This window comes from Malaclemys terrapin, chromosome 2 (assembly GCF_027887155.1).
Source record: "Malaclemys terrapin pileata isolate rMalTer1 chromosome 2, rMalTer1.hap1, whole genome shotgun sequence".
In the NCBI taxonomy this organism is placed as follows: Eukaryota; Metazoa; Chordata; order Testudines; family Emydidae; genus Malaclemys; species Malaclemys terrapin.
Window position 1 is genome coordinate 23,451,253 of NC_071506.1, and position 26,927 is coordinate 23,478,179.

At 43.2% G+C, this 26,927-nt stretch overlaps 1 long non-coding RNA gene across 1 annotated transcript in view; it reads right to left on the reverse strand.

Moving 5' to 3' along the window:
• Positions 1-26,927, reverse strand: part of LOC128832907 (uncharacterized) — a 133,144-nt gene that overhangs the window by 15,617 nt on the left and 90,600 nt on the right. The window contains exon 4 of the long non-coding RNA XR_008444081.1: positions 12,868-12,940. This is a non-coding gene — a long non-coding RNA (uncharacterized LOC128832907). The remainder of the gene's footprint in view (positions 1-12,867; positions 12,941-26,927) is intronic.

Consider the following 26,927-nt stretch of genomic DNA (forward strand, 5'->3'; position numbering starts at 1 on the left):
CTTCATGGTTTGGCTTTATAGGAGTTGAATTACATTCCTTTTTAAAAACAAATAAGGGCAGCTCTCGAGTGCTGGCAATGCACTCTCCTCAAGTGTAACAACGGGTACAGACACCATTCTTTTGGTATTCCCCAAGGCACTGAGCAGAGGAGACCAATTTTCATTTTCAGCCTCAGGTCAAATATACTAGTCAGACAATACACCACGATGTTTAAGTGCAGAGCTTGGTGGACAGTAAGTAATCAAATAACATTGGGCCAGAAGAGGTTTTTTGTTGTCCCCAGGCTTCTGGACAATAGGATTTTTCCTAACCTGAGTCCCTGCAAAAGAAAATTCTACTCACAGCAGTGACCTATACTGTTTCAAAGAGCAGACCCTCACATATCCATGCCCACTTTCATGCAAGACTGAACCCCAGGCAGTAAGATCAAATAATGGACATTTCCTTTGCTGCTTTGATGTGCCTCAATAAAGGGGAACTGCCTCAGGCAATACTACTAGAGAGTTCCAGCACTGGCACAGTATCACCCACATCGGACAAGCACAGTATTCCACAAGGTAATGTTTAGCCGTGATTAAGAGAGCGTCCACTCCCTAACATTTCCAGCTTGCATTACTTACAAATAAAATACAAGTAGCCCAGTACAAGGAAGCTATTAGGATCTTTGAGTAACAAACAAGGATCTTCCCAAGACTACAGCAAAAGTGAATTAAAATTAATATTGAAAATGTATTTGAGTTTTTATTCCACTGGCATTGCATGCTAGCGTGGTTAAAAACATTAATTTAGAAGTGTTGTGTGCTGAACACCTTGTAGAGACAGAAGCTCCTTTACATACATAACACAAGGGAGCCATGAAAAATGGCTTGGGGAAAGTGACAGTGTTAAAAACTGATTCACAAAAACTGACCTTCCTTATGATCTGCTGGCAATACAACTATCTGTTTAAGGTACGTATATGGTCCCTATCACCACAGTTATCTGCGCACATCACCACCTTTATGGTATGTATCCTCACAACAGTCCTGTGAGGAAGGAAAGTACTATTACAAAGCAGAAAGAGACCAGGGCCTAGATCCACAAAGGTATTATTATGCACCTAACTTCCATTGAATGGAATGATGTCAATGAAAATTAGAAGCCTAAATACATTTGTGGATCTGGGCCTAAGAGACTTGCCCAAGGTCACAGAAGCAGGCTGTGGCATATCAGGGAACTGAATCCAGGTCTCCTGACTCTCAAGCTAGTGCCCTAATAACTGGATAATCCTTCCTCGCACACTCCCAGTAAGAGGAAAATATGAAAGCAAACATATAAAATTCACCTCTTTATTACTAGTTGTGGCTCATAAGATTGTATCAAAAGAAAATCCCCAAGGCTAAAAGACTGTCTAGAGAGAATATGGAAAGTATTAGTAATGGAAAAAATTAATGAATTGCAAAATGACTTGGGGAGCTTTCATGTGGCATGACTGTGCCAACACATTTGTGGAAGAAAACCAAACTCAACTTACGATCAGAGTAAAAGAGGATCAAATGTTTAATGTATTAGAAATATGACGATATGCAATTAAAACAACTGCATCATGTTCTATGACTGGCATTCGTATGTCCAAATAATTTAGACCATAAGTTGTCTTGCTTTGTGACTTCTGTCACTGTTATGTAATGAATGTCCTGTTCCCTAGCTAATCCTACAAATGATGTATAATGCATCCTCTATTATCCCATTATCTGAAACAGGGTCACATTCACTTATGTTAAAGTGAGGTTTGGATAATGGAGCCATCTAGCTTCCCCAAGGCCAGCTAGCTCCGCTGCACTAAGGTGATTGAGACCCACTGCTTAGCTAAAGTGTTTTAGCTTTGTTTTGTCCTACTGAACAGGCTGTCCTGAGACGATCTCTTTATGAACGAAGGGTCTGAGTCTGCTCCCATTGAAGTTAATGGCTGGATCCTGCCCTATGTCCTTACGCTCTTAAAAACATGTGTACATTACTATTCACTATTATGATTGCGATCATGTACACAAAACCTTACATTACAAATTTTCTTCTATAATTTTCATAAGATTGCTTTAATTTACACAGCACTTTACAGTCTTAGGTTTGTCAGGGGCAGGGATGGTGTCCCCTAGCCTCTCTTTGCCAGGATGGGCAGGAATGCAATACCATTCACTGAGTGTCCCTAGCCTCTGTTCACCAGAAGCTGGAAGTGTACAACAGGGGATGGATCACTTGATGATTGCCTGTTCTGTTCATTCCCTCTGAAGCACCTGACATTGGCCACTGTCAGAGACAGGATACTGGGCTAGGTGGACCTCTGGTCTGACCCAGTATGGCCGTTCTTATGTCTACACTTAAAATGCTGCAGTGGTGCAGCTTCAGTGAAGATGCTACCTAAGCCACTGGGAGAGGTCCTTCCATCAGCATAGGTAAGCCACCTCCCAGAGAAGTGGTAGCTAGGTCAACGGGAGAATTCACCCTAGTCTACACCACAGGTTAGGTCTATTTAACTGCATTGCTCAGGGGTGTGGAATTTTCCTGAGCGACAGTTATTCCAACCTAAATTCCCAATGTCACCCCAGCCTTAGCGTAAGACAAATTCCCTGTCCTGATCAGCTCGTGTGAATATTAGATGAGACAAAGAAAAAACAACTCATGGGATAACACTTCAGTATCAGGTAAAGTGAAGAGAATGAGCTAGGACAAATTTCTTGAAGGACTATATTTTCTGAGGGAACCTTATGGAGAAGAAAGAAGGCAACTGGTGGACAAGATGCAGGGAAATAACAGATGACACAGAATGGATGGCAAGCAAAACTGGGTTGGGAGACATGGAAGAAAGGAGCAGCGAATCATAGAAGGAGGCAGTGAGAGGAAGGATAGGAAGACGTAGGAACAGAGATACAGGTAGGTGAAGATAAACATTGAAGATGAAGAGTTTATGCAATAAATTTTAAAGACTCCCCCAGCCAGCCCTTCAGCGCTGCCCAGCCCGCACCACATGGGGCTCCAGCAGCGATTTAAAGGGCCCGGGGCTCCAGTCGCTGCTGCGGTAGCAGCGGCAGTGGCCAGGAGCCCTGGGCTCTTTAAATTGCTACCAGAGCCCCAGGGCAGAGCTACTGTGGCAGCAGCCGGAGCCCTGGGCCCTATTAAATCGCTGGTCCCCGGGGAAGCTGCCCTTTTGCCCCTCCGTCAGCGGCCCTGCCAGTATGGTGCTTAAAATGCTGCCGTGGCCACTTTCTGGTGGCCACTTTCTTACCGGTACACCATACCGGCCCGTACCGGTTTATTGTCACCTCTGGTCAGGAGTTATTTATTGATCAAGACGACAAGGGGGGATTTCCCCCTTAGTTTATATACTTGATGTTACCATTGTACAAGCACTTAAAGCTAGAAGATAAGTAATTTCAAGAAATATGAATCAATAAATGAATACACATGTGTATGGTGGGTGGGGGAGAACCAAGGTTAAAGTTTGAAGAAGTAGAGCAGTGTGAAGGGAAAGTGAATGAATCAAGAGGCGAGGAAAAGGCAGACATTATGGAACCAATGGAAGGAAGACAGTTCAGGCACTGAAAGAGAGGGCTGGAGATCATGAAAGGAGCGAGTGTCAGGATAGGGAAGGGTGAGCAATGTCAAAGGACAGCAAGTGGTGGCCAGAGAGATGGAATCTGGAGACAGCAAGATACAAGGTCAAGAGGGTAATTGAGCTGGTGAATGGGAGAGTCATTCCAAAGCTGGAGATCAAAAAGATGGTTAATGAAAGTACGTGAGTGGCAGGGAATCAAATGGGTCATTGATGAGGAAACTGAATTCTCCCTGAATGAGAATAGGGGAGGAAGTGAGAGGAAGAAACAACCAGACCTGATATCAGTGGGAAAGAAAAATAAGAAAGCAGGGGGGATGGTAGTTAATGACCAAGTGGCAGGAAAAAGGAATGAAAAGATGGATGGAACTGGCTTTACAGCAAGTGAAGGAGTGAGGATGAAGAGGAGAGATGACCTGAATCAACAAGAAGAGGAGCCAAATACCATCACTGCTGAGCTTGGATTGGGTGAAGAGAAAGGGGCAGCAACACATGCTGGTAGGAGGGAGAGAACTAAATGTTGCTGAGTATGAAGAAGCAGAGGGAGCAAGAGGTGAAGGGGACACAGATCCGTGTAAACTATGCTCCTCGGAGATGGATCAGAGCAGAGCTGATAAGGATTTTTTTGTCTATGTGACAAAGTGGGAATTTTCTGTAATATTTTTATGAAGTCGGTGTGTGCCTCAGTTTCCCTCTGCACTTTGCATTGTTACCCAGTGGAGGGGAAAACGTTAAGTCCACTCTTGGCAAACAGCACAGGACATGAGGTGTGGGTGTCACCTTGCTGTCTGGGCCGCAGTGAATAGGGTTCTTAAGGAACTGACTGGAAACTCCTGAAAACAATCCTATATCAATGCAGGAATCCCAAAGAGACAAGAGAAAGCCCTAATGATGAAAACATTGACACCAAGGAAACAACAGCCAAGAGGAGAGAGTTTCCCTCCCACCCCCACCACCTCTTAACAGGGAGGCTGAGCAGAGATCCCCAGCTGGAGAAAAAAGGACTGAGATGTGACCAGTGGGGGATAAAGTGTGGGCTTCTGAAGGAAGCTGGTTACTCTCTTCTGGGACTGACTTAGCTGGTCAGAGAGAGCGAGCCTGAAATGGAGTTCACAGCAGCTTGGCTGATGAATTGTGCTGGCTTGGCCAGAAAGAACTATATTTTAACCTTTATTTCTCTTTGCGAACCTAAGGACTTCCAGTGCTGTGTTCCAGCTGACTAATAAGTCCTACTCTGTTTTGAAAATACTGCTTGGTGTCACTGCAAATACTGGCAGGGGTGCATTAGTCCCTGAGGAGTATACAAATCTCTAGCCAGGAGTCTATTTCAATTGGACTCACTAGGCAGAGCTCATGGTGTGAAACAGAAGTGCTGGAGCTCAGAGGCTCAGTCTAGGAAGTGGCGGGGCCTACCCTGCACGAAAAGTGGGACTCCTTGGGGGGTCAGCCACACTGAAGGGGTTCCTCCGGGAGACTATTTAAAAGCTGGGGCATTGTACAGATCCTGTGGATCTGTGACAGTCTAAACAAAAACTTTTCATGGGAAAAAGTCCATTTCTATGAAACTTTAGTCAGGTCCAGATTGGAATTTCTGCTCAAAACCCAAGAGAAAGAACCAACCCCCTCAGCAGTTAAGGCACTCACCTGGGATGTGGGAAACACAGCTTCAAGCTGCTGCTCCAAATTAGGCAGTGCAGGAATTTGACCCTGAGTCCCCCACACCTTGTTCTGGTTGACTAGAGCAGGGACTTGAACCTGACTCTTCTATATCCCAACTGAATGCCTAAACTACTAGGCTATTGGCTAGTCTAGGCTGCCTCTTACTCTGATTGTTCATGAAAACTTTCCAAAGTCTCAGCTTCATCGCAATGCAGAATGGTAACATTTTTTTAAAAAATCTCAAAAATTGTCACAGGCTGGGAAAACTTTCCCACTCAGCTGTAATCAAGGGTGAATCAGGAAGCACAGGAGAAGAGGGAAAGGGATGTAGGGATTGGGAATAAGATGGGTAGGAGCAGAGCCCAAAGAAGGCTACCTATACATAGGGGTATTGCCCATCTGCCTTGGAGGAGTGCACACATGGTTCGGAGACACTGATCAGACTTCCAAAATCCCTCTGATTAGCTGAATCAGCAGTTTGTCAAAGGTTTTGTGTCCCTTGAGACTCTGAGCAGACCAAGCTTGTACTGTAGAGTTGTACTGAATCCAGCTAAAAGAAAATCTAATGCACAAAATGTTTAAAAAAATGCTTCCTCACAGTGACTCACTGACATTAACAAAGTAAATAAGTGGATAACACTACCCACTTCGTTCAAAGTCTTTGAATATACTTCTTCCATGAACTCTGACTCTAATTAGTATAAACAACCATCAATCAGTGTCCTATAGGACTAACATTAGTTCACAACCAAACCCAGCTACAACTTATACACTTGGGGATGAATCATGACTGTACTGCATCTTGACAGTTTGTGAACTAAAAGTGTAAATATTTATCCATGAATGAGCTGAGCAAATACTAGAAAAAATATCCTTGAAGATTCATTCAGATTTTTAAATTGAATGAGCATTGACTGAGGCCTTGTCTACACTACAAAGCTCGTCAATGTAAGTTACCTGGCATCAACTTATTTATACGTGTGTCTGTGACGTTCTGTATCTCGAGGGAACACTCAGGACCCCCATGTTCATCCTTATAAAATGACTATGTGGTATCCAGGGTGACTGGATGAGGGAAAGAAAAAATTGGGACACATTGGGGGGGAGCAAAAAAAAAAAAAGCCGAGTCAGTCCCTGCCGGCGGATATCGGGACAATTTGCGTCCCGACCGAAGATCGCTCGGGATGCGGGACACACCCCGAAATATCAGGACGGTCCCGATTTTATCGGGACATCTGGTCACCCTAGTGGTATCTAATGCAAAGTTTGTCATGTCGGGTATCTTCGGAAGGCTCATGATGCACTGAGCATTGTTGTTATAGTAATGTTATAGTAATCATTGTTATAGTAATGTTATAGTTACGAGGCTGAGAATGTGTCCTCAGGACTTAAAGCAAGCCCAGGCAAAAACTGTCCAAGACCAGAGGGGCAGTTCACACCTCATCAAGGCATGTATGGGAGAAACCCAGCCCAGCCTCACAGGAACAAAGGACACTGGCCTAGGCAACAACAAAGGATCTGTTGGACTCTTAAGTGAGTCACCCCCCCTTCCTTTGGTCAGTTTGGGACTGCATTGAGGTAATGCTCACCTGACTCTGACGGGGTGGGGGAGGGGGAAAGCCAAGAGGGAAGAAAGAGCATGATAAAAGGGAGAGATGTTTGCCATGCTCTCTCTCTTCCACCTCCACCTACAGACATCACCACCAAGCGACTGAAGCGCTGATCAAAGGGGAGAGCCTGGCTGAAGGGCAACCAGCCAGCCTGTGGTGAGAAGCATCTAAGTTTGTAAGGGCATTGAAAGTGTTAAGATCAGCTTAGAATGTGTTTTGCTTTTATTTCATTTGACCAAATCCAACTTGTTGTGCTTTGACTTATAATCACTTAAAATCTATCTTTGTAGTGTGACAAAGTTCCTCCTCTACCTTGGTGGGTCCTGCGCTTATTGGCAGATTTGCTCACTTCACAGATTCATCCTGTGGGTCAGGAAACAGTCCAGAGACCTTCCCCTCTGGTAGAAGCTATAGTCCAGGTCAATTCCTCCTGTGTTTGATCAGGAGTTGGAAGGTATGGGGGGAACCCGGGCCCGCCCTCTACTCCGGGTTCCAACCCAGGGCCCTGTGGACTGCAGCTGTTTAGAGTGCCTCCTTGTACAGTTGCACAACACCTACAACTCCCTGGGCTACTTCCCCATGGCCTCCTCCCAACACCTTCTTTGTCCTCACCACCGGACCTTCCTCCTGATGTCTGATAACGCTTGTACTTCTCAGTCCTCCAGCAGTACGCCTACTCACTCTCAGCTTCTTGCACACCTCTTGCTCCCAGTTCCTCTCTCACACACTTCCTCTCCCCTGGCTCCCCCAGCTTGCCTGGAGTGAGCCCTTTTATAGAATCACAGGGGCCTTAATTAGAGTCAGGTGCTTAACTGCCTCACCTGACTCTTAGCAGGTTAATTGGAGTCAGGTGGTCTATTAGCCTGGAGCAGCCCCTGCTCTGGTCACTCAGGGAACAGAAAACTACTTATTCAATGGCCAGTATATCTCCCTTCTGCTACTCTGCTGTTTCCAACTGGTCTGGGTCTATCACAGTAGTTAATACATTTGTTTGTTTATTCTACCTGAAGCAATGCGTTTGGTTTGAAGCGTGTCAGAGACTCCCCTTGGGCTAGCAAGCGTGGTGCATATCAATTTCTTTGTTAAATTGATGAACTCATATAAGCCTGCAGTATCCAGTAGGCATAACTGGACACTGCAAGACGGAGGTTCCTAAGGTTTTGTCTGGGACCAGAAATATTGGCTAGCGTCATTCAGTTGCACAATCCAAGGAGCAGCTTACATGCCAGAGGCTGTGTGTGAACAGCCCAGGAGTGGGGGTTCTCACAGCAGAGCAGGGTAAGGCTGGCTCCCAGAGTCAAGGATTGGAGTGACCTAGCAGATCATCGGTCCAGATAACACCAGAGGGGAATGTCACAGTGTCTACACTCAAGAAGTAAGCACCTCATTATGGCAAAACATTAAAACCACCTCCCTGAATGGTGTAGAACCATGGTTGAGTTATTTTGGTCAATGCAGTGAGAGTGTAGAACTGTATGAACTGTATTGATCCTAACAGTCCTCCAGCCACTGTCCCACAATGCCCCTTCCCCATGACAGTGATCTCTCTGGTCACAATTTTAAATTCCACTGCCCAGGGATCACAGAGACTGGAAGCCTGCCCTCTCACCTCCTTTTTAAAAACCCCATGTATTTTTGAAATGCCATTTCCTGATTGCCCACCTTCATGAGAACATACAGCAGCTCATCTTTGTTCTGTGCAGCTGCCCAACAGACCATCTTTGGTCCATGCAGCTGCCCACACAGAGATACTAGATGCACTGCTGCCTGGAGTAGATAACCAGTATTGGATCTCCTCAGCCAGTGGGAAGAAGAAGCTGTGCACGCACAACTGTGGACCAGCTGTAGAAAAGTGGACATCTATGAATAGATTGCACAGCAGATGCAAGCTAAGGACTATGACAGGGATCAGCAGCAGTGCTGTGTGAAAGCAAAGGAACTTTGTGAGGGATATTACAAGGCCAGCGAGGGCAACAATAGATCTGGTGCCGCTCTGCAAACCTGTCACTTTTACAATGAACTGCATACCATACTTGGTGGAGACCCCACTAACGTTCCACAGACCACTGTGCATACCTTGGAGGAGCTGAACAATGTACCAAATGTGGGAATTGCACCAGACAACAGTGCATGGCACACTGGGATAACTACCCATGGTGCACTGCACTTTGCATTGACACAAGCACTCCTGGTGAGTAAGCAAGCAGCCAAGTATGCACATGCCTGAATAATATAGAAATTGATGTGACTGCACACCAATGTAACTTGTGTTGACCCCAGTTCATAGTGTAGACATGATCTGAGCGCTCCTTTTGTTTGTTTCCATTGATATTTAGCTAATGAGCTTACAGACAAGAATCATAGCAAAAACAAACAAGCAAAAAGAAAGCAGGTGAATTTTAGGTAAATGCTACTGAATAGTTACAGAAAGCAAATTCTGAATTTGCAACTGGAAATATTAGTAGCAAAAACTTGATTGTATCCAGTCAGCAAGCAGGAACACATCATGTACATAAAGCTGGGAGGGATAATAAGTGTGTTGGAGGATACGATTAAAATTCAAAATGATCTTAATAAACTGGAGAAATGATCTGAAATAAATAGGATGAAATTCCATATGGACAAATGCAAAGTACTCCATTTAGGAAAGAATCAATTGCACAAATACAAAATGGGAAAGGACTGCCTAGAATACTGCAGACAAGGATCTTCAGGTTACAGTGGACCACAAACTAAATGTAACTTTAGCGCTCTCGTGGCCAAGATGGAGTCTGCTCTGCAGGCAGCTCTGGCCAAGAGAAGGCGTGCGCAGGAATGCAGCAGGAGAAATCCCTTCCACCCCAGGGGCACCTGTTCCAAACCCCCCAGAGTGAACACACACACCCACAGGAAAAGTACAGTGGATATAACAAGGGAAATATTTATTTACAGAGGGACGAGAGGAGAAAAACAACAAGGGGAAATATAGGGGGAGCAGTAAAACAGGGCTGCATCCAAGCCAAGGCCCCACAGGCCCAGTGGTAGCACAGTCTGGAAGGGCAGACACCGAGCAATGTGTCTGCACACAGAGTTCAGGAGTCCTGAGCAAAGTTCCAGTCCAGTGGTGAATCTTGGGTGCTCCTGGTCGTCTTCGGCGCCAGTGAACTTTGCCCCAACAAACCCCTCCGGTGCCTTCTTCTGCCACTCTCTGCAAAGCCACACAGAGCGACCACCTCCCCACTTAACTAGCTAACAACCTCCCTCCTTGTCCCCAATGCAGAGTCCCAAGCCCCAGTACTCACAGCCCCATGCAGCTCTGGGCACCCGTGATACTGGGTCCAGCTCCGGCCTGTCCTTCTAGGGCAATTCCTCCCTGGCACAGTGCTCCTCCTGGCTCCTGTCCTGGGGTGTCCCCAATCAGCCCCGTCAGTCCCAGGCCTTGGGCAGGTTCTCTGCTGCTTCACTTTTCCAGGGCCTGCAGGCTGCCTCTCCCTCTCCCTGGAGCTCCAGCGCTGTCCCCTGGCGTTTCCCTCCTTTTTTCTTACTCTCGCCCTCCCCCTTAGGAAAAAGATTTAAAGGACCATGCTCTCTAAACCCCAAAGGGGTTACATAAATATGAGTCAACAATATAATACCATTGCAAAACAAGCAACCATCATTCTGGGATGTATTAGCAGGAGTGTTGTAAGCAAGTCACAAGAAGTACTGATTCTGCACTGATAAGGCCTCAGCTGGAGTATTGTGCCTAGTTCTGGGCATCATACTTTGGGAAAGATGTCAACAAATTGGAGAAAGTTCAGAGGAGAGCAACAAAAATTATTACAGTTCTAGAAAACATGATCTACAAGGAAAGATTGAAAAAGCTGGGCTTTTTAAGTCTGATTGAGGGGGAACATGATAGTCTTCAAGTATGTAAAAGGTTGTTATAAAGAGGAGGGTGATAAATTGTTCTCAATAACCATTGAGGACAGGACAAGAAGCAATGGGCCTAAATTGCAGCAAGGGAGATTTAGGTTATACATCAGAAAAAACTTCCTAACTGTAAGGGTAGTTAAGCACTGGAACAGATTACCCAGGAAAGTTGTGGAATCTCTGTCATTGGGGGGTTTTAAGACAAACACCTGTCAGGGATGGTCTAGATCAGTGGTTCTCAACCTGCAGCCCAATCAGCACACAGCTGCGGCCCATGTGACATCCTCAGGACCATACAGGTAATATTGGATGCAGCCCACCATGGTAAATAGGTTGAGACCCACTAGTCTAGATAATACTTAGTCCTTCCTCTGTGCAGGGTACTGGATTAGATGACATACTAAGGTCCCTTTCAGTCCTACATTTTGATGATTCTATATAACCAATGCATCCATTCAAAAGAGTTGAAATTTTAACAGAACTCAATGGGGCTACTCACTTGTTTAAAGGCAGATGTGTGCTTAAAAGCCTGGGTGAATCAGGGCCTTAAAACCTTCTTGAAGACCCACTTCTGAGATGCCTACAGAAAACTACCCAACTGCTTAGTTACTTCATTTATTTATCCTGTCAGTTAATGTCTTAGTTCTTATGTATGTGGAGGACAGGGATTGAATTAGAGTCCTGCACTTAGGAAGGAAGAATCCCATGCACCGCTACAGGCTGGGGACCGACTGGCTAAGCAGCAGTTCTGCGGCAAAGGACCTGGGGATTACAGTGGACGAGAAGCTGGATATGAGCCAGCAGAGTGCCCTTGTTGCCAAGAAGGCCAACGGCATATTGGGCTGCATTAGTAGGAGCATTACTAGCAGATTGAGGGAAGTGATTATTCCCCTCTATTCGGCACTGGTGAGGCCACACCTGGAGTATTGCATCCAGTTTTGGTCAAGCGATGTGGACAAATTGGAGAGAGTCCAGCGGAGGACAACAAAAATGATTAGGGGGCTGGGGCACATGACTTACAAGGAGAGGCTGAGGAAATTGGGGTTATTTAGTCTGCAAAAGAGAAGAGTGAGGGGGGATTTGATAGCAGCCTTCAATTACCTGACGGGAGGTTCCAAAGAGGATGGAGCTCGGCTGTTCTCAGTGGTGGCAGATGACAGAACAAGAAGCAATGGTCTCAAGTTACAGTGGGGGAGGTCTGGGTTGGATATTAGGAAACATTATTTCACTAGGAAGGTAGTGAAGCACTGGAATGGGTTACCTAGGGAAGTGGTGGAATCTCCATCCTTAGAGGTTTTTAAGGCCCGGCTTGACAAAGCCCTGGCTGGGATGATTTTGTTGGTGTTGGTCCTGCTTTGATCAGGGGATTGGACTAGATGACCTCCTGAGGTCTCTTCCAACCCTAATATTCTATGAATGTTAGGGGAAGGGCTGAAAAAGACACTAAAATTGAAGCTAGGGATTGCTTCACAGAGGGAAATAAGAGTGTGAATGGTGAACGGGCATTGGGAGAAAGGGGAATTTGTGGTGTTTTAACTTATAATAATCATGAACCAAAACTATAATATTCCATGAGTTTACACCTGCACAGGTCTCTTTCCCCTAATCTGTCTTTGTCTTCTTATTTGAAGTGTGATGGTAGCCATGTTGGTCTCTGTATATTAGAGAGACAAGGTGGGTGAGGTGATATATTTTATTGGGCCAAATTCTGTTGGTGAAAGAGCCAAGCTTTCAAGCTACACAGAGCTCTTCTTCAGGTCTGGGAAAGATACTCAAAGCATCACCGCTAATACAAGGTAGAACAGATTGTTTAGCAGAAGTAGATAACATATATTGTAAGGACCCATTCAAAATGAAGTGGCCTGTTAACACCTCTCCTGTCATAGGACAAAAAAAAGGGGTTAGTGGGTTACAGATTGTAGTAATAAGCCATAAATCTAGTGTCTTTATTAAGACCAGAGTTTTTAGTTTCTAGCAAAGTTATGAATTTAAGCTCCCAGGCTCATCTTCTGAAGGTGTTGTGCAGGCTTCTGTTGAGGATGAGGACTGTGAGGTCAGATATGGAGTGATCTTTCACGAACAGAAGTTGGTTCAATAAAAGACATTAGCTCACCTACCTTGTCTTTTGTTTTCTTATGCTGGATGCTCTTCAGGGCAGGATCAGCGTCTTCCTCTGTGTTTAGAAAGTGCCTAGCAAATTTTTAGAGAAACAAGGTGAATGAAGTATCAGAGGGGTAGCCATGTTAGTCTGAATCTGTAAAAAGCAACAGAGGGTCCTGTGGCACCTTTGAGACTAACAGAAATATTGGGAGCATAAGCTTTCGTGGGTAAGAACCATGGATGAAGTAATATCTTTTATTGGACCCACTTATGTTGGTGAGAGAGGCGAACTTTTGAGCCACACAGAGCTTTTCTTCAGGTCTGGGAAAGGTAGTTCCAGCATCAGCTCTGTGTGGCTCGAAAGCTTGTCTTTCTCACCAACAGAAGTGGGTCCAATAAAAGATATTACCTCACCCACCTTGTGTCTCTAATATCCTGGAACTGACACGGCTCTAACTACACTACATACAGCAATCTACATACTGAATAATAATATGATTTTAACTAATGAATGATATGGATGAAACTTCAAGTTTTCCAAAGTATTTACTGTGATTCAGAGTCGTTAATTCCTTTGTGCCTGTACAATTTCACTCTGAATCTGACGTAAGAGTCACTGTGTATTGTTCACCTGATTGAAAACAGAGGTTGGGGTGGAGGGTTGGGAGAGGAGGAAAACCAAGGCCAAGATTTTCATAAGTGGCTAGTGATTTGGGGACCTCTCTGTTTTTGGGTGGCCAACTAGAGATACCTTAAGAGGACTTGATATTCAGTAAGCATTAAGCATCCACTCTCTGAAAATCAAGCCTCTTTAAAATGTCTCAAGTTGGGCATCCAAAAATTGAGAAATCCAGAATCACTTGCCAATTTTGAAAATTTTGGTCCAGCACTTATGCAAACACAAGGAAAATAGATGTTGTTATACTACTTAGCATTATACAGATCTCAAATCACTGTACAAAGATGGGCAAGTATTATTGTCCGAAATGCAGAATCTGAGGCACAGAGATTTCCAAGACTGCCAATAAGGCACCTTTCAAAAGCGATTAAAATCTTGCCTAACACGCTCAACAGTGGTTCAACCTCTCAAGAGCGTTCTTGTAGCTACTGCTATTGCTGCTGACATTCTTTAATGGCAAATGCATATCTGGCATAGCCTCTGTGTTAAATGGAGGCAAGGATGTGGAAGGCAGAGAGTATTATTCCAGTTAGTGGTATCTGGTCGTTAATAGTAGTGAGCTGAAAACTAGCCTCCATTTTTTTTCCCCTGGAAGCACCAAGTTTGTAGCTGAAGTTTGCAAGAACAAAGCCCACAGTCATCCTTCAGTGATGTCCATTGCTCTGCGGAAGGGCAAGCCCCACACTTGAAACAGTGCCACCACCAGTGGGCACAGTCTCTTTTTCCTTATGTTCCTCCTGCTAATAATACTGGTCCCTTTCAGTTCCTATCACTAATCTTTTTCAGAAGACAGAGGATAATGATTACATGTATTCTACTGAGTTCCCATAGGCACCACACCCCAGTCTGCACCCCAAACCACTCCTTGACATGGCAGATTTAGGGCCCAATCTTGCAAGCTTGCCTTGCACAGAATTCCCAGTGAAGTACTGGCAGGATTAGGCCCCATTGGTAGAGTGATAGGAAATACTGTGGCATAAACACCTCTTATTCAGGTTAAATGGTTGTCGTTATCATCAGTGTGTGTGTGTGTGTGCACGCATGTGTGAAAGTGAAAAAGTAAGAAAATGAATTGTTCTATTTCCGTGTTAAACCACACCAAGAAGGACACCTTTGCTTACAATATATTCAGCAGTAAACTGTATTGCACAAGGATTAGTTTTTAAGCTCACTCTCATTTCAAAAAGTTGAAATGTGACATTTCCATACGCCTGACAATTGTTACCAGGCCATCTGTTTTCTCCCTGCAGATCTGAGTTACTGAAAAGACATGCTACTTGTCCCACAAGTAAAACTGGAAAGATGTTTTGCTTTAGGCTCTAATATTTCCAGATGGTTGGAATCTAAGCAGACTTCCTCTGCCTCCATGCAACAGCCAAAGTTTTACACAGCTGTAAATAAACTTGTTTTGTCTCTAAGGTTGCCTATGTGACATTGCAAACGGCAGAAAAATTGGATCAATTGATTTCTACCGGAATAATCTTATCAGCATACTTGCGTCTAGACAAATCTTTACTATTGCCCATACCCTGAGTCTCACTAATTTCTGTTGCAGTGAGACAGCAGTAATTTGCCAGTCAGCACCTTTACCTTTGCTACTTTTCCATCAGAGTGCATTGAGAGCTATGAAGAGTTTCATGTCAAAGAGATTATTCACCAGTAATGAGCAAAACGTTTGGTAGAAAAGCACAAGTAGCTTAGATTTCCCTTTGTAGCTGGCAATTAAAATTCAATCAGTGCAAGCTGTATGTTTCTACACTAAAGCTTTACACATAAAAGGACAAATGTGCTGAAGTTTGGAGCAAACACAGCATTCCATCCTGAAGCACTAAAGGGAACATTTCAGAACACAGATGAATTTCTCACTTGTTACACATGATCTAAAATGGCTAGAAAATAACAGAACAGGGAGTAAAATTTACCAGACAAATAACGAAGTATGATTTCTTTACCCTCAGATCAAATATTACATGTGTATGTAGCCAAAGTAATTCTTATTCAAAGCTCCCCTGCTTCTCTGAACACTTCCAAAATGCTGGTTCTTTAGGCTGGGATTTTCAGTGGGCTTAAGGAAGTCAGGCACCCAACTTCTAATAAAATGCAATGGGGGAGGGATAGCTCAGTGGTTTGAGCATTGGCCTACTAAACCTAGGCCTGTGAGTTCAATCCTTGAGGGGGCCATTTAGGGAGCTGGGGCAAAAATCTGTCTGGGGATTGGTTGTGTTTTGAGCAGTGGGTTGTACTAGATGATCTCCTGAGGTCCCTTCCAGCCCTGACATTCTATGACTCAGACACCTAATCCTTTTAGGCTGCCTTGAAAACCCCAGATTTATCTATTTTACAGAAGCAACATTTTCTCTCATTGGCCAGGCCAACAAAATGTCCAGCATGTCCACCAGTAGAACCAGGTAAACTATACACAGTGAAACAATATATTTGATGAATGTTGGCAAGTTTTCTGTTACCAGCCTTCCTTTTTTAAAAATGGGTTCATTATTTGATGAGTGTTTCTGTGAACATATTTAAGCCTATGGACTGCTTACAAACTACCCACTGTTGCTTTAGGTATTCAGTAATGCTATTCACAGTCTGTAACTGATCACCTAAATCACAGGCTATTGTTTCTTCACCCTGAATGGACAAATCCCTGGAACACTTTCAACATGACTCTATGAATACTTCTCTTGTGAATACCTGTGCAAAAACCTATTTGCACAAGTATTTACATGCGGCAACATTTGCACGTAGCACTTTCTGCTCCCATCAGTACTCTTGCAAACAAAATCGCACAAGTGGAAACAATCACGAGAAGAGAATGAAAGGGACTGTGAACCGTATCAGAGACAATTTGCATTTTTTATTCCAGTGCATGATTTTGTTTTGTTTTGTGCAGTATTCTACCAGCAGTAGATTTAAACCAAATGTTCATGGATTTATCGTGTCACCTTAGAGGTTTGGCTACGTTAACTCCAATGAAATGTATCAAGTGCTGCAATAATATATGTATTTCATAAACTGTTACAAGCAATTACCCATTGGAGTTACTTAGATTGAACCACAAATAGTACAAATGTGTCCAGGTGGGATGATGTATATTTTCCCTTTTCAGAAGCTGTAAAGTACATAATTAAAATGTTGAATCGTTGCCCAATACTATAGACTAAAGAGCCCTTACGAATAAGATGCAAGAATAGCAGCTAGGCAATAGCTAGAAAATGTATGTGATTGGGAGGGTCTCAGAACCAAGGTAAGTCCAGGCATTGACTAGAAAGTTAATAAAACCTTACAGCATTCACAGCCTGATCCAATGCCCACTGAAATCAATGAGGGCCATTTATTTTGGATCCATTTATGAAGATGTGCAAACTGGTTCAGATCAAATGAGAACCTCACTGAAACATTCCCCTGCAAATCAAATCACATTCACACCTTTTATTGGATTTAAAGCCTGATTAATGGCCACATTGCACCAAGTTCAGTCTATGCAGGGTCAGGCCCTTCAGGCCAAAGTCTGCTGTGACTCTGGATTTATACAAGTGGGCCAGTTGAATTTGGTCCCTTCCATTGTAAAATCCTTGGGTCGGGGATGGGATCTTCCTTTATGTCTCTGTAGGATTGATTGTCTACTAGAGCTGATAGAAAAATCCCAATCATTTCCCATGAGAAATTTTGAAAAAAAAAATTAAAAAATGAATTTCCCATGATTTTTTTTTTAAATGAAAACCTTGAAACCCAAACTGGAATATTTTCATTTTAAAAAACTGGTTTTGGTAATGAAAAATAACTAACTAAAAGTTTTAACCCAACCCCAAAATATTATACAGAACCCCCCAAAATGTTACTAAAAACTTTTCCGTTTCTGATTTTTCGTTAAAAAATGTTAAAAGAATTGTCTAAAATTAAGATTTTCTGTGTAATAAAACAAAACAAAAACCCATCCAAAATATGTTTGGATGAAAATGTTTTGACCAGCTCTACTGTCAACAAATAAAAGAAGAGAATCAAAAACTTCTCTGCACTACCCAGTTCTTACCGGAAATAGAAGTAGATAAGAGGGAGGATGGGCCAGCACTTAGGGTGCCAGGCTGGGATTTAGGAGAACCAGGTTCAATTCCTTGTTTCACTGCAGGCTTCCCGTGTGACCTTGAGCAAATCATTTAGGGCTTGTGTTCACGTAGAATGCTGCAGCTGCGCTGCTGTAGCACTTTAGTGAAGACACTACTATGCTGATGGGAGACCTTCTTCTCCCGTCAGTGTAGTTAATCCACCTCCCCAAGAGGCAGTATCTATGTTGATGGAAAAAGCCCTCCCATTGACATGGTGCTGTCTACACAGGGGGTTAGGTCAGTATAACTACATCACTCAGGGGATGAGGAGTTTTCACACCCCTCAGCAATGTAGTTACACCAATATTAGTCTGTAAGGTTGACCTAGCCTCAGTCTCACTGTGCCTCAGCTCCCAGTTGTAAAATGGAGTTAACAGCACTTCCCTACCTCACAGGGGTGTTGAGAGGATAAATACATTAAAGACTGTGAAGCACTTAGATTACTACAGGTTTCAGAGTAGCAGCCGTGTTAGTCTGTATCCGCAAAAAGAACAGGAGTACTTGTGGCACCTTAGAGACTAACATATTTATTAGAGCGTAAGCTTTCGTGGACTACAGCCCACTTTCCGAAGAAGTGGGCTGTAGTCCATGAAAGCTTATGCTCTAATAAATTTGTTAGTCTCTAAGGTGCCACAAGTACTCCTGTTCTTTTTGTAGATTACTACAGTAATAGAAGTACCAAAAATAGTGTGAGGAAAATTACCCATGTACTATTTGTAGGCCAATCCAGAGGATGAAGTGACAGAAATCTGTATGAAGCCCTGAGGGGCACATATTACAGAAGGAGGTGAGCCCTTGTTTCCCCATCTACATTATCCTATGGCGCACACTACATTCAACAGCAGTTGTTTATCTGCCAAAATATGCAGTTAAGAGTCTAATTTTAGGTGCCCAGGTTTGACAATTGCGGCTTCTACAAAGAGAAACATAAAATACATTAAAAGGTGGCATCATTTATATTTTTAAAAACATACAGTGGTGATGAGACTGTTCACTTTGAAGCCACAACCCAACACAATGAAAAGTTTGTTACTGATTACATCTGTCGTGTAGCGATAGGTCGATGATTTCTGCAGATACTCCCCCCTAAGAGTCTTATAAATCTAACGGTTGGAGCTGATGCTTAAGGGTGGAGTATGAGCTAATAACTGCGGCACATAAACCAGCCCCTTGGGATTTACAGAGAGAATCCTCCCCCTTACTTAACAATGTTTTTACTGCTTACTAAGGGCCAAGTCCTGATCTCGTTAAGTCAATGGGAGATTTGCCATTGACTTCAGTGGAATTAGGATTTGACACTAAGCACAGTAAACAATTTTGAGCCCAATACTGACCTGAAGCCAATGGCAAAACTCCCATTGATTTAAATGGGACCAGAATTTGGCCCTCTTAAAAGCAAAGTTATAGCTCCAGCTGTACCCATAACTTACAAATACAAATCATTGCCTGGCTAGCAAGCACTTGTATGTGACTCATTACTCCTTTTGGCTCTCTGCTAACAGAGGCCTGGTCTACACTAGAGTTGGGTCATCGTAAGGCAGCTTACATCGCCCTAACTCTGTAAGTGACAACACTAAAATGTGGCTCCCACCAAAGTAGCTCATCCACTATATCGACTAAATAATTCCACCTCCGACACAGCATCAGTGTAGACACTGCTTTGCTTACATCGACTGTTGCTGCCTTTCAGAAACAGTCCCACAATGCCCCACACTGGCAGTTAAATCAGTACAAGTCCTCCTGGGGAGGACACACACCCCGACGCAAGGAACGTACTGTGTATGTGTAAAACCAATTCAATTAGAGCAGTGACTGTACGTCGACATAACTTAGGTCGACTTAATTTTGTAGTGTAGACTTGCCCTGAGAGAAAAAGGGGTTGCTGGTAGCACTACCAATGTGCTCAAGTTTGCTGAAATCTAATAATGAACAATTATTTCATTATCAATGACAATTCTTTAGTATTATTATTTGTTTCAAGCGGCAGCCACAATGCCCCAGGCACTTTGCAAACACAAAAGAAGACACAGTCCCTACCCCGAAGGGCTTACTCTCTGAAAAGACAAAAACAGACAGACAAAGGGTAGAGGAAAATTGTACAGCATCCAAGCAAAGTGATAAAAAGAGGATTAAAATAGACAAGATACATAGATTATCCCCAAGTACCCCACACCTGGCCATTATCAGAATCTTTTAAAAACTGGGTTTGAAATAGTTGTAATCCTCAAGGTTTGTCCCAAACCAAAATCTTTCTCCTATAAAATGACAGTAGCTAGGAAAAAATAATTTATAAGTCATATTAAAGTTGAATAAAGTTCATGATTGTTTTAAACCCCTAACCAGCGAGTCAAAGTTTGCCCCCTTCTGTGTTTGCAAAGCCCCCATAGCTATGTCAGCACTGGGCTCTTTCCCCCTGGAATTGTCCACCATTGCTATCACCAGTGTAGCTCCACCATAGCAATGGTGGGAGCACTAGTAGAGAAGATGATGTTAACTGCTGGTTCTTTACGATCACTGTGTCATCTAACCGTGCTCTGAGGTTTAGGGCTTGATCCTGCAAGGTGCTGACGGAACACCCTCAATGCACACAGATTTTATTCTGTTCTGTTGAGGTTCTTATTCCCCATTCATCACCATAGTATCAGATCCACTTTCCAAAAGTACATTAAATGATGTGACTAACATCTGTCTTCAACAGGAATTGAAAGTGCTCGTTGCATTGCAGGATGGAAGCCTAAAACATCAGCAGCTGCTGGTATCTTGTCTGCATAGCACAATTAGTGTCCTGAACCAGACATAGCAACAGTGGGAAATGTTAGGGATGAAAGGCTAGTGTAGAACCAGCTACAGACTTCAAGGGGATCTCCCTATTCTCAGCATAAGATTAACTGGGCCGAGTATTTGTTCATCTGATTTCCCCCAAAACCTGTTTAACTTTCACTCAAATGCATTTCCACCATTTATTTCTCCTACTGACTTTGGCAGTTTCTTCTGTATTTTACTGTCCCTTTCTGCAAAACATCTCCCTTTTCCTTACAAATAGGTCCTTGGTGCTTACAAAAAATTGGAAATGCTTCATTTGGGGGGCCAAATCTGCCAATTTGAGGATTGTTGACATGCACAGCAATGAGTCAGCTCTTGTGGAAAAATTGCTTGCAAGGATTTTGCAAATGCAAATTAAGAAGAGGAAATTTGTCCCTCAAGTTGTTGGTGGGCAGGAAGGAACAACACAAATTAGCTATTTTTTTTAAGGTGTATAAGACAAAATGTTATGAGCAGAGCAGCTTCCAGAGGGAAATTGGGAGCCTAGGAGGAATTTTCAAACATAGTAGAACTAAATCAAGGAAACAAAAAAGTTCCTTTTCCCTTACACAGAAGCTCTGTTGAAGGAGAAATACTTGTGGGACACTAGGAATGAAAAATGTCAGCATACATACTGCCCAAACTTGCCCTGTTTGTAGCCCCCACCTCATGGCAATTGCTGAGAGTGCTAAAAAAGAGCCTCTTTGTCTCTGGAGAAAGTATTGCTTTCAAAGACAAGAAAAATCCACAAGCAACCTCTCACTTTGACACATAGGTCATGACATTAGAAGAATAATGTGAGGAATCACAAACCACTGGTTTAATTTAGGAAAGCAAATGCTTTCGGGGGGGGGGGGGGGGAATGCTATTTAAGTTATGACCTGTTAACACCCTTTTTACTCAGATCTCCTTCCTTCCTTTGGAAAAGGTATATATGACCTGAAAAAAGACAAGACTTTTTAGTTAGGTAGCATGCCTAGAGCAGCAATCATTTGAAAAAGAGAAAATCTATGTCATTTAAAAGAGTTTTTTGACATCCTAACTGGGATTTGTAAAAGTAAAAACTTGTTCCACAAGAGGGATGCCAGTATCATAACTCAGTGCCGAAATCATCCAGACATTGGAATGAGCACATTTCCTGACGTCTGTTTCGGTAGGTTTGAGATTGTGTAGCAAGGTTGCCAATAGGAAAGGGGAGAGGGTTGGTAAGGACTTGTACCACTTATGGCTGGCGTAGTCATATCAGGGAGAAGAGATGACAGGCTTATGCATTCCATTGTTTTGCCAGAATCAACCTTAGTAACAGTTTCAACTTGAAACTCCTGCTTGGAAAGGCTGAGTCTGGAAAATTATGCAACACAGTATTCTGTTCCCAGGGGATGGGAGAGCTGGAAAACCCCTCTCCCATCTTGGTTGGGAATCCTTAATAGAATGTTCTAAGCACTTCAACTGCACTCCCTTCCCTCCGCTAACACTGTGCATCTCTAAGGCTATGTCTACACATAAGGTATGTCTAGACGTACTTTAGATCGAGTTACCGAGGGGTCTACACCACAGGGGGTCGACAGGAGAAACTCTCCCATTGATTTACCTAACTCTTCTCATTGGGGGTAGAGTACAGGGGTCGATTGGAGAGCGATCTGCTGTCAATTTGGCAGGTCTTCACTAGACCCGCTAAATCGACCGCCAGTGGATCAATCTCAGAGCTTCAATCCCGGCTGTAGTGTAGACATAGCCCTAAGATAACAGTGACTGATCCATGGAAGCTGCATTGTGATCAGAATAAACTGTTGAAAAGGGATAGAGTGAGATAGCTTTATTCTAGGGAAGATAGAGGGGAAAGAAGAGATGGGCAGATACTCTAAAAAAATAATGTGCAGTATCCAAAACAGAAGAGGACACTCAGGAAAGTGGGAGCGTATTTGTTTAAGCATCTTGGGAGTTTGGATTTCCCAGATAAATTTGTGAACTGGAACTGGGACTTGTACTCAGTGCCAAGTTCACAGGTATGCCTCCATTGTTATAATTCATTCCAATGTGGGTTGCTAATTGGAACTCTCCCTTCAGCTATCTGCAATGTTTTTGAAACATTTGGCAGCTGAAATGAAGACTGAATAAAATGGACAGTGTAGGATGCACAAGAAGATCTCCTATGGAGGTATATACTAGTGAATATTTCCACAGCAGAAACTCTCAGCACAGCTAGTCTGAAATGAATGCAAGTTTTTAGCAGAATCTCAAGTTCTAACAAGAAAAGCAGAAGCAATGATATTGTTGGGAGAATTGCCAGAGGGAACATTTGAAACACAGTCCTTTACAGATATTTTTGGAATATTAGTAACCACCTTACGTTGACAGAATTCATGCATCTTCTTTTTTTATTTGTTAAGAGTGAAATCTCCCCTCCTCTGGGTAGGGGGCTAGGGAAAGGCCTAGACCTAACTAATGCAGAGGCCTCATGCTGACCCACTGCAACTCTCACTCATGGGGCACTATTTTCTAGGATTATTCCCCAGCCAATGAGACTACTTGCACCGGTAAGTGCTGTGCATTGTGAGCAAGGGTTGCAGAAAAGGACACTATTTATAATGAAAATGTGTCTTTCCACTGTTCTTGGCACATACAGTCCAATTAATGAAAAATGCATTTAGGGTGGAACTCACCTTTGTGCAGAAAGCCCGCACAAGTCCTATGCACCACTTAGGGTATGTGATAGCTGCACATGTGGACATTCCTGAGCTAGTTTTAATATAGCTAGTGAGAGTACCAACAGCAGCAAAGCCACTTGGCACAGACTCCAGCACAGGGTAGCCACCTGAGTAAGTACCCTGGGCAGGCTGTACAGCCCATGCTGTAATCTCTGCTGCCACAATTTCATTGCTATTAGTACTCACACTAGTTTGATTACACTAGCTCACATGTCTACACATGCTGCTGCAATCACACGTCTGACTGCGGGGAAGACATACCCCTAGATCCCAGTTAAGTAGGGCTTCACTGATTATCTATGCACAGAACTTGAACAGTTACTCTGAATGGAAGTTATATGCTTTGATTCAGAAAAAGGACACAAAAGAATTGGTGAGTAGTTGTTATTTTTTAATGTATGTTTGCTTAGTTCAAGCCTCAGGAATCCAGACTCAGTACCACAATCCATTCTTGGAAATATTTAAGAAAGGAACTAAGGAGGAGTCAGGAAACCATAGATTAGTAAAGCTGATCTTTGTAGTAGGCAAGTTCTTCCCTACATTAATAACAGATGAGATCACAAAACATCTGGAGAATAAAAGCTGATTAAAAAAAAAAAAACCACCCTAGTCATCATGGCTTCACAAAGGGTAACTCTTGAATGAAAATCTGGCAGAATTTTTTTGAGGAAATGACAGGGAGGAGACAAAAGAGAAACAGTAAAATCTTTCACTTGGACTTCAGAATGGTATTTCAGATAGTCCTAAAGCTAATACAAAGTCCACAGTTCAGCAGTGTGGGAGTTCTACAAAGAATTCACAGAACTATATAACTGCAGCAGCGGCAAGGAAATGACATAGAACACCAACCTTTTGAAGCAGAAAGGCCCTTTTAGACATTGAGTCACGCAGATCAAACCTTACTCACCAATATTAGTCTTGTTTGTGTCAAGCACATCATCACTAGAACAGATTCTCATAGATCTTACTGTACATGAAAGGAGAAACACAATGACATGTCATTACAAATAAGCCACAGTAAAATATTCCCATGGAATTTCTACTGAATAAAATGAAAGAAGAAAGACCTGGGGGATTCTAACTAAAAATATGGTAAATCCACTTCTCCTTTTACAGTACTGTATTCCCAAGGGAAGGCAGATGGTATCATCCAGCAAATTCCCATTCCTTGAGCAATACTTTAAAACCATTAACAGAATGACAAAGATTAATTTTAAAAAGTTAAATATGATTCCAAGTGGGGAAGGCCAAGCCCCTTTCAAATGCATCCAACTAAGGTCTGGTTATATATTTAGAGACAGATTGCAGTACGATCCATTGGGCAGGGCGTTGGCCTGAGATTCAGGAGACCTGACTTCTATTCCTGGCTCTGGCTCTGGCACTGCTCTGCTTTGTGGCCTGGGTCAAGGGTGCCCCTGAATTTTTCTTCCATAGTACGAACCATCCATTGCCTGGGCTGAGCCCTGGCACCTCTAGGCTTGGCAGTTCATAGCCCCGGCAACTCTGGGCTTGCTGCATCAATTACACTGCTCTACAGCCAAAATGCTTCTGAAATAAATGTAGTCAAACTTTACTAATTCTGGGTCACTGAGAACGAAAATGATGCTTAAAATTGTTGATTGGCTCTAGTTTTCAAGATATGCTATTGGGTCAGTATATACGACCCTTGACTTGGGAATGGCGGAGGATAAGTGAGTTATAAAGGGAAGGGATCTCAATTTAAACCAGAAATGACTAAAATACATCTTTGACTGGATCTATGAATAAATCTATGGCTGGGTTTGGACAGTACTTGCTTTTTAGGCAAAACAATGAATGATGCAATCTGAAGCTGGTATTGCGTCATACATGATATGAATCGCATCATGTTATTCCTAGAAGTCATGGATGATGCAATCATAACGAAGCTTACATCACTCTGCTGAACAAATTGCCCTATATCAGCTCTAGAAATCATACAGTGTCGTGCTCTCTTATTTGTCAGTGTTTGATTTTGCAAAGGGACACATTTCTGTTTAGCCAAAGTGAGCAGAGATGCTTCGTACTTGTGTGTACAGTGCAGATAACTTCTGCTATGTTTGTGGTGAAGTGACTTTTGCATCACAAAAGCGCAGTATAACCACTATGGTTAAGAAAGCCTATCACCTTTATTTTGGCTGCAAAATTGGAGATCAGGACAAGAGGTGGACCCCACACATATGCTGCAACACTTGTGCAACAAATCTTTGCCAGTGGTTGAACAGGAAAAGGAAATCTATGCCTTTTGCAGTGCCAATGATTTGGAGAGAGCCAACAGATCATACCAGCAATTGTTACTTCTGCATGGTGCCTCCAGTTGGGAAAGGTGTGTCAAAGAAGAAAAAGTGGACTGTGCATTATCCAAACATTCCATCAGCTATATGCCCAGTACCCCACGGAGAAGGGCTGCCAGTTCCTGATGCACCAGAATCATTCTCACTTGAGTCAGATGAGAAAGAGGAAGAAGATGAAACTTCTGGTCCTGAACCATCAATGTCACAGGACCCACATTTCTCCCATCCTCCTCCTCTGAACCACACCTCATAACACAAGGTGAACTGAATGACCTTGTCAGGGATTTGGAACTACCCAAGAGTAAGGCAGAGCTGTTGGGCTCCAGACTACAGCAGTGGAATCTCCTGGCAGGTGATGTTAGGGTTTCCATGTTCCGGGACCGTCAAAAGGATCTTGTCCCATTCTTCTTCATGGAAGGTGATCTTGTAGCCTGCAACAACATCGATGGTGTGATGGCAGCCCTCAACATCGTTCACGATCCAGATGAGTGGAGACTGTTCGTTGATTCATCGAAGACGAGTCTTAAAGCTGTTTTACTGCATAATGGCAATGTTTTGCCATCAATTCCAGTTGGTCATGCAGTCCATATGAAAGAAACCTATGACAACATGAAACAACTTTTGAGGTGCATAAACTATGACCAACATCAGTGGCAGCTTTGTGGTGATTTGAAGATTGTTGCTCTCTTGCTTGGTCTGCAGACTGGATACACAAAGTACTGCTGTTTTCTCTGCGAATGGGATAGTTGTGCAAGAGATTCCCACTACATCAAGAAAGATTGGCCACTCTGACAGTCATTGGAGCCTAGGAGGAAAAGTGTTCAGCATCCACCACTTGTTGAATCAAGGAAGATTTTGTTACCACCCTTACACATCAAGCTGGGTCTGATGAAGAACTTTGTCAAGGCCATTGACAAAACACAAGCAGCTTTCAAGTACCTCCGTGGAAAATTTCCAAGGTTAAGTGAAGCTAAGATAAAGGAAGGTGTCTGTGTTGGTCCTCAGATTCGTGACCTTCTTCGAAATGATGCATTTGACCATGCACTGCGTGGCAAGGAAAAGACGGCATGGAAAGCCTTCCAGTTAGTGGTAATAAATTTTCTCAGAAACAACAAGGCAGACAACTACAGGTTGTTGGTGGAAAACCTCCTCAAGGCATACAAAAGCCTTGGTTGCAACATGTCACTAAAGATACATTTTTTGCACTCTCTTCTAGATTTTTTTCCACCGAACTGCGGAGCAGTGAGTGATGAGCACGGCGAGAAATTTCACCAGGACATCGCAACAATGGAGAAACGCTATCAGGGCAAATGGAGTCCATCAATGCTTGCAGATTATTGCTGGACAGTGACAAGAGATGCTCCATTTAATGAATACAAGAGACAAGCCAAGAAGCGCCGAGTAGAAACTGAATAGGACTAAACTATGTACACAATAGTTTTTTGCCTTTTGTTTCATAATAAATTTTAT